Here is a 13,183-nt window from a genome sequence, read left to right as displayed (position 1 = left end):
GGCCCAGTCAAAGGAGCAAACTTACACTTCAACTGAGATACAGGAACTTAAAAAACTAATCCTAAGTCATTTCAAGAAGTTTAGGGAGGATATGGCAAAAGAGATGGACCATATAAAGAAAATACTGGGCATACATAAGGCAGAAATTGAAAGTTCAAGAAATCAACTGGCAGAATCCATGGAAATGAAAGGCACAACACAAGAGATGAAAGACACAATGGAAACATACAACAGCAGATCTCAAGAGGCAGAAGAAAACACTCAGGAACTGGAGAACAAGGCACCTGAAAGTCTACACACAAAAGAATAGATAGAGAAAAGAAAGGAAAAGTATGAGCAACATCTCTGGGAACTTAAGGACAAAATGAAAATTAAGAATGTACATGTCATTGGTGTCCTGAAAGGAGAAGAGAAGGGAAAAGGGGCAGAAGCAATAACAGAGGAAATAATCAATGAAAATTTCCCATCTTTTATGAAAGACATAAAATTATGGATCCAAGAAGCACAGTGTACCCCAAACATAATAAATCTGAATAAGCCCATGCCAAGATACTTAATAATCAGATTATCAAATGTCAAAGATAAAGGGAGAACAGCAGGAGAAAAGCAACCCATCATGTACAAAGGAAGTTTGATAAGACTATGTGCAGATTTCTCAATAGAAACCATGGAGGCAAGAAGGAATTGGGGTGATATATTTAAGATACTGAAAGAGAAAAACTACCAACACAGAATCCTATATCCAGCAAAACTGTCTTTCATATATGAGGGAGAACTTAAAATATTCTCAGACAAACAATGACAGTGTTTGTGAACAAGATACCTGCTCTACAGGAAACACTAAAGGAAGCACTGCAGACAGAAAGGAAAAGACAGGAGTGAGAGGTTTGGGAGACAATTTTGGGAGATAGTAGCACATCAATGTAAGTATACTGAACAAAGATGACTGTGATTATGGCTGAAAGAGGAAGGTTGGGACCATGTGGGACACCAGAACAAAAGAAGGATAAAGACTGTGACTGTGTAACACAGGAAAACCTAGGGTGCTCAATGATTGTAATAAAAGCTGCAAATATGTTTTTACATGAGGTAGAACAAATGAATGTCAACATTGCAAGGTGTTAAAAATAGGGTGGGATTGGGGGAAATATAATCAATGCAAACTAGAGACTATAATTTACAGAAACATTGTATTATGCTTCCTTTAATATAACAAAGGGAATATACCAAAGCTAAATGCATATGAGGGGGGAATAGAGGAAGGATACAGGACTCATGGCATTGGTGATGTTGTCTGACTCTTTATTCTACTTTAGGTTAATGCTATCCTTCCTTTTGTTGCTTTCTAGCATTCATGTATTTTTTGTTGTTTTCTTTCTTTCTTTTATTCTTTTTCTTTTGTCTCTCTGCCTTCTTTGACTCTTCCTCCTCTTTTGTGGAAGAAATGGAGACATCCTTATATAGATAGTGGTGATGGTGGTGAATACAAAAATATGTCACTATACAGGGAACCATCAATTGTTTCCTTAGGATGGAAAGTATGGTGGGTGAACAAATCCATCTGAAAAACTATGGGTTGGTGAAGGAAACTTGAGGAAATTATACTGAGTGAAATAAGTCAGACACATAAGGACAAATATTGCATGGTCTCACTGATATTAAGTAATTATAATATTTTAATTCATAGATATGAAATATAAGTTACAAGGATATAGAACCAGGGTAAAGAATGGGGAGCAGTTGCTTATTATGAGCAGAATGTTCAACTAGGATGAACTTAAACATTTGGAAATGAACAGAAGTGATGGCAGCACATTGTGAGACTAGCTAACAGTGCTGAATGGTGTGTGAATGTGGTGGAAAGGGGAAGCTCAAGTTCATGTATGTCACCAGAAGGAAAGTTGGAGGTTCAAAGATGGGAATGTACAAAACAGTGAATCTCATGATAAACAATATCTGTTATTAACTGTACAAATATTAGAAACTTCTCTAATGAACTAGAACAAATGTATGACACTATAATTTGAAGTTAATAATAGAGAGGCATATAGAAAAAAATGTATACCTATTGCAAACTACATACTATGGTTAATAGTATTTTAACATTCTTTCATCAACAGTAACAAATGTACTATACCAAAACTATGAATCAGTAATGAATGGGGGTGTGGTTAGTGGTATGGGAGGATTTGAGTCTCCTTTTTGTGTCTTTATTTCTTTTCTGGAGTAATGTGAATGTTCTAAAAATTGAAAAAAAAATAACTGGTAATGGATGCATAGCTGTATGATGGTATCATGGGCAATTGATTGCACACTTTGGATCTTTGGGTAGTTGTATGGTATGTGAACAATCTCTCTCTCTCTCTCTCTCTCTCTCTCTCTCTCTCTCTCTCTCTCTCCCTCTTCATATATATATTTAAAGTGGAACCTGAAGACATGACTGAATTGGTGTAATCTCATAATATAAAATTTAATGGATGAGAAGTTGCTTTCTATTGGCTGAGCAAAGAAAATGGAAGATGTGAACATTGATGAAATGACAACAGAGGATTTAGAATATTCCATAAACCTAATTGATAAAGCAGCTACAGGGTTTGAGAGAATTGTCTCCAATTTTGAAAGAAGTTCTGTGGGTAAAATGCTATCACACAGCATCACATGCTACGGAAAATTTTTTTGTGAAGGGAAGAGTCAATTGATGTGGCAAACTTCATTGTCTTATTTTAATAAATTGCCAAATCCATCCTAGCCTTCAGCAACCACCACTCTAATCAATCAACAGCGATCAACCTTGAGGTATGACCCTCCATCAGCAAAAAGATTATGACTTGCTGAAGGCTCAGATGATGGTCAGCATTTTTTATCAATGCAGTATTTTTAAATCAAGGCATGTATATTGTGCTTTTTTTTAACTTAATGCCTATTGCATGCTTAACAACTTACAGTGTAGTGTAACCATAACTTTTTATTCACTGGGAAATTTAAAAAAATGTGAAAAAATCATAGAAAAATATTTCAATGCACATTCAACCACTATGGAAATTGACATAACCTTGTGCCTTTAAACTATACTTTGTAGAGTGTAATGCATCACACTAAGCATTTTTGGAAAGAAAATTACTAAGATCCTAAGACTTAGTAGTCTACAGTACAAATATTTATGTTATAATATGCTAACAAAATATTTCGTTCCATAGTACATTTGGGAGGAAATGGGGCAGAGGAGTGGAGATTAGTGTTAGTTTAAGAAGGCCCATAGAATATATGTGGATTTAGCTAATGAACCAGTGTATTTTTAAAAATCCCTACTGCAAGCTTAACACCAACCTCACTAGTAAGACTCTTATGGCAACCAAGACTTGACATATGTCTGGCCCCCAGATGCATGACACTTGCCCTTCCCTCAACATCTGCCATCTGGACAGACCAGCATTGCTTGTCTGGTAATATGGAGTGAGGAGAACAGCAGAACAATTTATTATACAAAAGACAATTTAGTGCAAACTTAGAAACTCCACTTTGTCAGTAGTTTCAAGATTTCTTATTGCCTTTGAGCAACTGAAAGTTTTTCTAAACTTTTGATATTCAAATTTGGATCTATAATGGAGAGCAAATGTATATAATAAGCAAACACTCCATTTGAAACATTCTAACATGATTTTTTCCCACTTCCTCTCATGGATGTAACAGGATTTCCTTAAGAATGAAAAATCTAGTTATTACAAAGTGACTTTCTTGCATTAATATATATCATTTAAACAGCAGATCCAAGAAGGTTTTCAGGCATTGTGGGAGTCCCAGGCCCAGAGACTTCCCCAAGGGCCTTGAAGACTGCACACAGCAGCTTGCATGACCTAGGTCAGTTAAGGTTTGACCTACTCTCCTTTTAAAATCAGCCTCTGGTGCTAAATGCAGTCTATAGCTTACCTCCTCCCTGAAACTCCCTGAGATACTATTATCTACAAAATAATTTATAATCCTCCCCTCATCCCTGTTGATTACAATCTCTCCCTATATCACAAGACCCCTGTTCCCATCTTATATTTTCATACCCATTGGAATGTCAAGTCTTTATAGCCAGCTTGTTCAGTCACCCACAAAGGGCTGAATATCTTCACATTGAGCTCTGAGTCTGCCGCTATTCAGAGCATCTCCTGAATCCAGGCAATGTGACCAACTTCTATTTCCTTGTAAGCCCCAAATAAAAAGTGCATGCCTCTAAAATTGCCCAGCATCTTCCTTGGCCTCTCAGGAGCAAAGGCCCACTTGGGCTGTGACAGGCATAATCAAGTTTCTTCTATGGATTTTTAAATCACTGATGTACTACATGATAATTATCACTTCTGATATTTATATGTTTAACTGCTTTCTTATGAAAGCCACATTCAAAAGTGATCCTTCCACATTAATCTGTAAAGGTAACAGACAATGTAAGGAAACAATCTGAGGGGTTGCTACAAAGGGCCACAAATGCAAATGCTTAGGCCTTGGCATGAATTAGAAAAAGGCAAAACAATTAGTTTCATATACTGGTAGACTCCAGAAGAATGGGGGCTCCTGTGGATAAACTGAAGAGATTGCCCCAGTTTAACCAATATGTTTAGCAGCAAGATACTGGCACTGTGTACACCAAGGCAGGGATGAGTTGGAGGGATGGTGGGAAGTGGAGCAGGCAGAGGAAAGCCTTGGAGCTGTCAGCCCAGGAAAAACTGCAGTGTAGTTGGCTAGCCCATCACCCCCAAACAAACTGATACACTCTATGAAGGAGAAGTATTTTCTAAAACTTTAGGATGAGTGATACAGGTGGAATTTCCCCAGGTTTTCTACAGGCAAGAGGACATAGAATGGAAAAATACCATAAATGACTTGTTTAAACAAATGCCTTATACCTTGATAACTCTACTTGAATCTTTTAATTCACCATTCAAGCTGAACTTGCTCCTAAATTAGATGCATTATAGAAAAAGTTAATATTCACCATGATTGGATAAATTATCCTGGCAGAGAAAGGATCTGAAGAAAGTATCAAATCCAATAATATATTAACACAGCCCATAGTACACCAACCATTGCAGGTTCTGTATAATACTTATGCATCCCCAGAAGACAGCCACAATCCTGTTATGGATCAAGTAGCAGTTCCTTATATTTAATAATACTAAAGATATGGTTTTAATTCCATAGTCTTTCATGAACATGGTGAGGATAAATGAGAACCAGCTCTCTCCTGAAGGCTCAGGTTTATTCCAAGGAAGCACTGGACTAATGACACTGCCAGCATTAAGCTTCAGTGTGACACACTACTCCAGAGATAAAATGTGTTTGATTACTATCCCAATCTTCAACATACTTTTTTTTACAATAACTGTAAAAACAAGTCACACATCACCTAGTTCCACAAACTCATCTTTCTGTTTGGCCAAGTCTTCTTCATCTCCCAAAGCTTTCCATCCTCTGGTTGGTAAGATGGGCTTAGAGGAATGTTACTGGAGCAAAGCAAAAAGAAACAGAGGATAGGCAGGCAGAATTCCTCACCAGGGCAGGGACCTAGGCCTGGAGGGCCACTTACCTGTTGTTCTAGTTTGCTAATGCTGCTGGAATGCAAAACACCAGAAATGGATTGGCTTTTATCAAGGGGGGTTATTTGGTGACACAGTTACAGTCTTAAGGCCATTAAGTGTCCAAGGTAACACATCAGCAATTGGGTACCTTCACTGGAGGATGGCCAATGGTGTCCAGAAAACCTCTGTTAGCTGGGAAGACACGTGGCTGGTGTCTGTTCCAAAGTTCTGGTTTCAAAATGGCTCTCTCCTAGGATATTCCTCTCTAGGTTGCAGTTCCTCAAAAATGTCACTCTTAGTTGCACTTGGGATATTTGTCCTCTCTCAGCTTCTCTGGAGCAAGGGTCTACTTTCAGCAGCCATCTTCAAAATGTCTCTCATGTGCAGATCCTGTGCTTTCTTCAAAGTGTCCCTCTTGGCTGCAGCATCATGCTCCTTCTGTCTGATCTTATATAGTGCTCCAGTAATTTAATTCAGACCCACCCAATGGGTGGCCAACACCTCCATGGAAATTATCCAATCAGAGTCATCACCCACAGTTGGGTGGGTTGCATCTCCATAGAAACACTCAAAGAATTACAATCTAATTAACACCAGTAGGTCTTCCCATACAAGATTACATCAAAGATAATGGTTTTTGGGGGGACATAATACATTCAAACTGGCACACCGGTGGTGTCCCTCATCTATTTTCTCTTGTAAGCTCTGAAATCCTCTGTCATTTGCAGGAGTTTGCTCATAGTAGCCACTCTGCCAACCCCTAGGATCTGGGCATCTGGAATCCAACACAAGTACTGCTTGGCCCAGAATTTGATTTCTGGCCCTTCTATGTGAGGCAACAACAAACTGTGGTAGTGAGTAGGTTTGCTGTGCCAGGTGTCATAGAACTCTTGAAAGTTGTCTTGCAGCTCATCTGAAGAATTAAGTTTGCTTTTTCTCTTGCCTAGGTTTTTAATCAAGTGATCTGTTTCTTCCATGAAAAACCTCTCTTGGGAGGTGATTTAGATTGGGTGATTGCCAAAGAAAGTTGTATTGATGTTTGAAATGCATTCCTTTAAACTGGCCTTTGTACAGTTTTGGCTTTTCCCCATAAAGAGAGTTTTGAGCAATGTCTGGGCTTTGGGTTCAAACTGTACAGATCAATCCCACACAGTGAACAGATTCAAAGGCTTGTTCTGTGTATCCTGGTTTTCCCTACCCATGCTAGCATCCTTTCCATGGGGTGAGTTGAAGAAGAAGATGCTAAAAATTGATATGTATAGGCTATTTGACAAAACAGGTAAGTATCTGAATTCAAATGCTGGGGGATACTAGTGCACCAGTTGCCACACCCAATCTAAGAAAAGCAGGAACACAGGAACCTCTTCTTTGTTGTTTTGGCATAAATGGTTGTAGCAATCCAAGAAACAGTGTCCACCCATGATTCACTCCTTTTGTATGAGGCTCTAGAAACCAAAGTTGGTTCTACAGTGTGTGTCCATCATCAATTGCACCAGAGAGGAAATGACACAGCAGAGGTCAGAAGTGCTCTCCTCTAAGAGAAGAATGTTCATGTTTTGTGCTTCCAGATATTCTTTAATGCCTGTTTTTTCAGAAAATGTCTGATTATGTCAAACCAGCTGCTACTTTCCAAAAGAGAAAATAATTTTATACCTATGTCCCAACTCAGTACTAATATCTATCAGAAATAGCTGTTTAAATTTAGAGTATGCCATCTGGATTTCCTGCAGGGATAGGAGGTTGCCTGATAGGCTGATAGGTCTTCAGTTTTAACAGTTTCATAGGGTATCCTGTGGATGGTACTGTAAATTACATTCAAGAAGCTTTTTTGTATTTTTAAATTGCCATCATTCTATTCTTTGGGCAGCACTGACATTTCCAAAAGGACACATCCATTTTGACAGGACAAACACCATATTGGTACTCTATGACCATGAAAGCATGGAATATCCTCTTCAGGAAGAGGTATGGGGACAGTAAAGTATGCTGGCAACCTTTCACAGATAGTACAGTCTTCATTGTTGCTCACCGTCTTGTACTTCATGTTACCTTTTGTCCACTCTAATTCTCAACACCAGTCCTTAAGTGTGTCAAATATTACAATATGTTTCTTGGGATCCGTGGCTATACTGCTTTGTGCAGCAGATGCATAGGAAAACAGAAACAAAGGTTTAATCAGTTTACGAGTTTGGGTATGATGAGCTATGCCACTTACAATCCTTTAGAATTCCTCTTCCTTTGTGTACCTCAGACAAAAGTGGAATACTCAGAGATCTTTGCAGTGGATAATGAATTTCTCAGGGTATTTCTTTAATTGTCCAGAGTTTTTTTTTTCTCATCAAACACTCCATAAGTCTGATCAACATAGTGGAGTATAATGTCATTTTCTCCTATAACCTTATTCTTAAATTGAGTTTCACCTTTATCCAGTGCAGATTCATCACTCAAGAAAACCATCTTGAAGTCTGTGCAGACAAGTTTCCCATAGATCTCATGCTGACAAGAATCTTCCTGAACATACATTAGAACTGTGCTGACTTCACAAAGCAGCTGTTTTCCTGGAAACAAGTGAAGAATTTCTTCCTTCTTTGTTTCCCTTTCATTTGTGTGAATATCCTCTGGGTGCACAGAGGACATGAAGGGAGGCTTGGGCACCTTGGTGCCACCCCCAAAACTGACTATCCCTTCTCAGCATACAACCACCCTGGGAAGCAGCAACCTTTGAGAACAGAGACAGTGGTGACTTGGGTTCCAGCAATGGCAGTGGCAGCCACCTGCACCTTCCTCCATTCTTAAAGCAGCACTAATCAGGAACCATCACTTACACTTACAAATAAATTAACAAATAGTGAGGCAAGATAGAACAGGGCATCAAGGCTGTGTTTTCTGGTCTCCTATTCAGCTTTGAAAGAGTTAATGCAGAGCCACAAGCTTCAACTGCAGATTTCATGGAGCCAAAATTTCCCCAAAAGCTCTGAATCCTCCCCAAACCATAAAAGTCTGTAAAATCATGAGCCCAAAGCAATCTCTTAGTTAATGACATAAAGCATGGGGTCATAAAGATTGTTAAACATCTGCCATAGACAAATTTGGGGTATGTGAGGACAAGTCACAAGTCCTGATAGCTATGTATTTCTAGAACAAAGAAGATGGTTAGTTAATGCAAACCATGGTTAATACAAGCCTTGTGAGCCCATGTTCAAAGGTTACAAGAGAAACCTGCCACGAGCAAAACTTCCCTTTATAACAAGCCAACCCAATCCCACTCAGGACATGCTTCTCCCTCAAACATGTCCACATTATCTCTTTAAGGTATACTTTCTCTTTTTCTTTAATAAGCTTTGCTACTTATTTCTACTGGCCCCTCTCACCTCTGAATTCTTTCTGCAACAAGAGTCCTTAACCTGGAATGGGGTTCTGCCTGGCACTATTGCCAGAAGGGCATGGGTTACAATAGCACATGAAAAATGATAGTTATTCTTTGGATCATTTAGAACAATTCAAAATGTTAACAAGAAAAAAGGAAACATTTATCAAATTATAATAATTTTCCCTAGGTAATAAGTTTGCTCCAAAGTACCCTGCATTTGATCAGAATTCTCAAGGAAATTTTCCACTATCTCTCCAAACTCCTAAATTATTGATGTAGTACTTGTCACTCATGGACACTGAATCAAAATATACAGCTTAATGTGTATAGCTTTATATTTCTTTAAATATACTTTATTGCTGCTTGTGATCATTAAACATTTATCCTTTATTTTCTAAACTATTTGTAAAAATGATGTCATACATATTTGTCTATCAGAATGTCTCTTGAGGTTTAAACTGAGTAGGATATTCCCCTAGGTATTTGGTGCATGTGTTTTGTGAGGCATTCTAAGTTTTTTACCTTCCTCTTTAAATAATTCTATTTTATCACTGCATACTATTTTGTTGCACAAAAATAAAACTCAGATTTAATATTTGGCATGAATAACAGCTATTAATGATATCTATTATACAACATCAATCACTTAATGCAACATACCAGAATAAAAGAGTAGAGCATTTTAAATTTACCATTTAATGCAATCTAATGTTACATATTAGAAAACTGAGTCACAAAACTTTAAAGCTACTCTAAGCCTATCATTTTACAAATATGTAACAGGAGCCTAAAGAGAATAACTGACTTACACAAAGTCACACAAAGAGTGATTAACAGAACCTAGAGTGTATTTCAGTTCTCCTTATTTTCAACCATGTACTTTTCACAGAATGTACATGCAAAGTGGATATATGTTTGTTAATTTGATAGCAAAATTAACTTGTCCTTCAAAGACAGAAAAGAATGATTTAAAAATACATATTGACTAAGGATTACTTCATGTATCCCTCTAAGGCCTATTTACTTTTCCATACAAATGATCATTTCTCTTGAAAACTATTTCTTTTATTGCTTAAAGTAAAGCTGTAGATTCAAGAAAGGAGAAAATATAAATGATGTATTATCATTTGATCTCAGCAGTTTGTCAAAACTGCAAATAATTGCTTCAAGAACTCTCATACATGCCTAACACTGTCTTCATTAGAAATTACCCATTATGAATCAGCACAGGCTGAAGTCTAATAGGACAGTCAGAATTCCAGGTATACAGTAGTTTCTTTATTAACCTCAAGATGAAATATTTTAAAATATATTTCATTCATCAGAAATGTACTTTTTTTGCTTGCCTGTGAAAGTTTTTTAAAAAAATAATATTTTGCCTCAGAGTTACATGCAATAAATAAATTTAAAATATTCCAATGAAATGGCTTGTTCTTAGATAATACAGACATTATATAGAGCTTTGCAAAATATAATTTACAATGAAATGTTCTTGTAGTGGAGCAAAAAATTGAACTTCCATGTCTATACAATGAAGAGCATAATATTATACAATAGCCAATCATATATATGACCAAATGTTACACAGTCAAGTGTAGCATGATAAAATTGTACAGAGAAAGCCCTGAGGACCCTCAGAGTCAAACAAAAAAAATCCTGCCAAGGTAGCTAGCCCAGATAGCCAATCAAGCCCTAGTTTATTATATTTGACCCAATACAAAATAAAGCCCACCTGCCCTAAACCTGCCTCTGTAAGATGGAAAAAAAACTCATCCATAAAATAGGAGTTAAGCTAACTTCCTTTATATGTCTATAGAAAGCATTTGCCATCCCTAGAATCCTGAAGCAACTTCTATTCTGGCTTCCTTTGCTGCAGCAAAACTTTGGTGTCCCCCCCCAAAAAATGCTGCAATCTGCAAATTCAACTTCAATTTGCCTTTCAAAAGTAAAATTTGTTAAATTCCCCGATATATAAAGCATGTTAATGGAACAGATGGAAGTGCTACTTAGTCCAATCTTGGGGTGTATGTATCAGAGACAGCTACATGAAGGAAGTGGCATATGAGATAAGTTCTGAAGTATAAGGAAGCCATGAAGCTGAAGTAGCATTCTAAGCAGATAAATGAGTATGAAAAATTCCTGGAGAATCTTCATCAAATGCAGGTAGATAGAATAGAATACAAGAAGAAAAGAAGGAAGAAAGGCTGGAGAGGTAATCTGAAGCCAGAGAATAAAGGGCTTTGAAATCCATGGGAAGGATATTGGACCCTATATTAAGACCATTTGGAAAATTTTGAAGGATTTTAAGCAGGTATTTTGAAATCTAACCATTCCAGCATTCAGAGAGAATATGTTAGTTTAAGTGATGAAATCATAGTTCTAAACTTCTGGCCTTAAAATTAAGTAACATTAAATCCTATGTGATTTAAGTAATCCTTCCTTAACAGCATTTCTCTTTCAACACTATTAGCTATTGCATATGACCAGTTCAGTTTGAAGGCAAATTCAGCCTCAAAATCAATAAATTGACATTTAAATGTTTGAACAAAATGAAAAAGGGAAAAATGATAAAGTAGAGTCAAATTCTGTTGTGGTTGTTGGGAAATGGGTACTGTCATTAATATGTTATTTGAGATATCATTCATAGATTTACACTGACTCTTTGACTCAATTCAGTCATTGCTTTCACCATGTGCCATTGACCTATATAAATTTTTACCCAATCCCAGTATATACTTTCTGTATTCCTGGAAAGGAGATATAACAGGTTTGCTGGTACAAATTAAAGAGCAAATTATTTGTTTACAGGGTTAAGAAAGGACCATTCCTCAGGTACTGTTCTTTTAACTTCAAAAGCATATAAACAAAATAATTATCTTCAATGACATTACACTCAGATTGTGACAGTGGTAGCTGTACTTTTTGCAGCCTCTTTGGTATACTTAGAAAAATAACCATTTACTTTGTATAACTTCATGTATTAAACTAAAAAGCAATTCAAATGAATTGAAAGCAGCTCAATTAGCACAGGACTGTATGGTCTATACACTACATTGGTTAAAAAAAGTAAATACCAGAAAAATTAAGTTGCATCTCATAGGATCCACAGACTAAAGAATAGAAGACTCAGTGTCTATATTTTTTAAGTACAAGGAAGCAGGATAATAATTTCTGCATATGTATTGCAAGAAGTATTACAGGTAGCACATTCTAAAACCACATATGTGTTCAGGGCACTTAAGAGTCAGAGAGAAGAGGGAATGCAGGAACAAATAACCAATCAATAATTCATCACTGTTTTGAACTAAACTAGGATATATTAGTAAGCAATGAGCTGAAGAAAGAAAGAAAACTCACACATAGTCCACATAATCAGCAGTTACCAATTAAAATTCCTATCAGGGAAAACATCTGTTAGAACCAGAGTTGTACCTGGAAGAAAACAAAGGCTCACTCGATTGTGCAGGAGAAAAGCAATTTATTTTCATTCTTGCAAGAGCGGGAACATGACCAAAAGAAAATGGAACAGTCAGCACTCTAAACAAAGGAAAGCAGCACAATTTATTTCCTAAACCTAACACACAGGTCCCTCCCCTGTTTCCCCATTGACTGGGTACTCCAGAGGTTACAGTTTATCTGGGAGAGCTAACTAACCTGCCTTTGATTACATCTCATATTCCTTCAAATTTCAATGACCTTGGTTGTTACTTGCTTTTACCCAGATAAGGGGCTGACCTTAACTCTAGGCTTACATCAGAGGCCCCTTCTTTCCCTCTAATCACAGAGTCAGTTTGTGTTAGTTAGGTTTAGCTTCTATTTCCCCTGTTCCATGTCACCTTTATGTGAACACTAAACTCAACCCTTTCTTACAGATTCCCCCCTCTTTCTTGTAAACTTCTTTTAGTTTTTTTTTTAATATTCATTTTATCAAGATATATTCACATACCACGAAGTCATACAAAACAAATCGTACATTTGATGGTTCACAGTACCATTACATAGCTGTACATTCATCACCAAAATCAATCCCCGACACCCTCATTACCACACACACAAAAATAACCAGAATAATAATTAAAGTGAAAAAGAGCAACTAAAGTAAAAAAGAACACTGGGCACCCTTGTCTGTTTGTTTGTTTCCTTCCCCCACCTTTCCACTCATACATCCACAAACTAGACAAAGGGGAGGGTGATCCCCATGGCCCCCCAATCCCACTCTCCCCCCTCATAAGCCACATTTTTATACAATTGT

The 13,183-nt window shown here is 37.1% G+C and overlaps 1 pseudogene; it reads right to left on the bottom strand.

Annotated features, from left to right (window-relative positions):
* Positions 1-5,378: 5,378 nt before the first annotated feature.
* Positions 5,379-8,351, bottom strand: LOC119522286 (annotated as a pseudogene).
* Between the last annotated feature and the right edge of the window lie 4,832 nt (positions 8,352-13,183).

This window comes from Choloepus didactylus, chromosome X, assembly GCF_015220235.1.
Source record: "Choloepus didactylus isolate mChoDid1 chromosome X, mChoDid1.pri, whole genome shotgun sequence".
In the NCBI taxonomy this organism is placed as follows: domain Eukaryota; kingdom Metazoa; phylum Chordata; class Mammalia; order Pilosa; family Megalonychidae; genus Choloepus; species Choloepus didactylus.
This window is presented reverse-complemented; position numbering and strand designations above follow the sequence as displayed.